The 1,854-nt window shown below is 38.2% G+C and overlaps 1 non-coding gene across 1 annotated transcript; it reads left to right on the top strand.

Moving 5' to 3' along the window:
* The first annotated feature begins 720 nt into the window (after nt 1-720).
* On the top strand, nt 721-792 carry Trnaa-agc (transfer RNA alanine (anticodon AGC)). Its single transcript has one exon. It is a non-coding gene; the product is annotated as a tRNA-Ala (tRNA).
* Nucleotides 793-1,854: the final 1,062 nt, after the last annotated feature.

A 1,854-nucleotide genomic window follows, 5' to 3' on the forward strand; every position in this document is an offset into this window, starting at 1 on the left:
TCTTCTGTTTCTAAAGCAGATTGAAAACTTGGGCAGATTTACTGCTACTGTCCCATCCCAGGGTTCAGCTCAAGGAAGCATTTGTCCATTGGCTGCTGACCTCTCCCAGTAACTGAAGCCTCAGAGTCCCCATCTTACCACCTGTGCTGCTGATCCCAAGGATGTCACTGTGGACTGCAAGCTCTGGATTCATCCCAAATTCAGTTTCAAATCCACACCTTGCCATCTGTGAATCCTGGGACATTGGGCACTTACTTAAAAACTCTAAGTCTCAGTTTCATCATCCATAAATTTAAAGTGTGTGCCCCATTTTATCCTCATAAGGTAAAATGAATGGATCTGGAAGCTAAACATCATGCCTGACTCTATGTTGACTGAGTCACTGGAACTAAATGATCTTCAAGTATTTTACAGTGAGCAACGAACTTTGGGATCTAAATAAAACTTCACACAGGGGATAGCTAAGTGAACATGGATTTTAATTTTTCAACTAAAACTACGTCAGTTAAAAAGATATTTCAAACCTTGAAGCATTATATTACACAACAGAGAACAACAAATAGAAAGAATCAACTAAGAAATTGCAAAATATGACTGAGTGGGGGAGATTATGTTCACTATAAAGGTTATTGGTTGAAGATTTGTTTCTAAAACCAGACCTTAAAAAGAAAGAAATACTTCAGTGAGTTTAAAGTAGTTTAATAAAATGAGAGTGTGGCTGGGAATGTGGCTTAGTGGTAGAGTGCTTGCCTAGCATGTGCAAAGCCCTGGGTTCAATCCCCAGCATTGCCAAAAAAAAAAAAAAAAAAAAAGCAAAAGGGAAAGAAATCAAGAAAGGAAGAAAAGAAAGAGAAATAAAGCCAGTATACATGAGTTTTTAGGAAATTCCATCAGGACAAGGCAGAGAGCATTTGAGAGGAAAGGAAGTTTCTAGGAATTTCATAGTAGAATATGCTAAATGCATGGAAAATTACTGAAGCCAGAAGAGTGGCAGGACTGTCCTTACAGAGCAGTCCCACAAAGCTGCCAGTAAGAGAAGTGTGATTCCCAAAGGGCATGTCCACTTCTGAAATGCAATTAGAAACACCAGCATGACAGATTTTTCCCCAACAATTTGATCTATTTCTCACTCTATAGCTCAATTGAAGCACTTCCTCTGAATCCAAACTTTTTATCAAAACAAAATTATGTGTTAGATGGCTTAGTCTAATCTTACGTTCAAATCAATAAGCAACAAACAAGATTTCATAGTGGAAGCTACTTTATTCACTTGTCATTGGCCACTTGCCCAGGGTATGAGGAATAGGAACGGGAAGAAGCAGTTTATTTCTCAATGCCTGCACTATTTTGTGCTGATCTTTGGATCATCCCAGTTTTCAAAGTTGTGTCACTTAGAAAGCATCATCCTATCTCATTGGCTCAAATTAAGAGCCTTAGGTAACAATGAAATGACAGCTGTCATTCAAGTGCTTTGCAAGTTATAATGAGTAGACATATTAAATAATGTATCAAAGGACTCTGTCTTTTATGACTATAAAAATAGGAGAAGATAACTGCTTCAGTGTTCATAAGATTGCATGAGTGATAAGTCAGAATGCATCATCTCTGTGTCCAGCCTCAACCCCCACCAAGTTTAGTGTTATTCTAATTTCTAATGCTAGAGTGGTGTGGATGCTTTGTAATGGGTGCTGGGTTTTTTTCCCCCCTCCCCAACGTTTTCTTGCCAAGTGTATCATTATGAGATTCTGCAGTAACAAGCATTCTTCTGTTCAAATTTATATCAATTAGTTTAGGACAGTAATTCAATTGGACGACCCACTGGATTTTGAAAGACTTGAGACCATGTCAAAGTGA

Source organism: Marmota monax, unplaced genomic scaffold, assembly GCF_021218885.2.
Source record: "Marmota monax isolate L192 unplaced genomic scaffold, Marmota_monax_Labrador192_F-V1.1 WCK01_AAM20220418_F8-fsc00005, whole genome shotgun sequence".
NCBI classification, from domain to species: Eukaryota; Metazoa; Chordata; class Mammalia; order Rodentia; family Sciuridae; genus Marmota; species Marmota monax.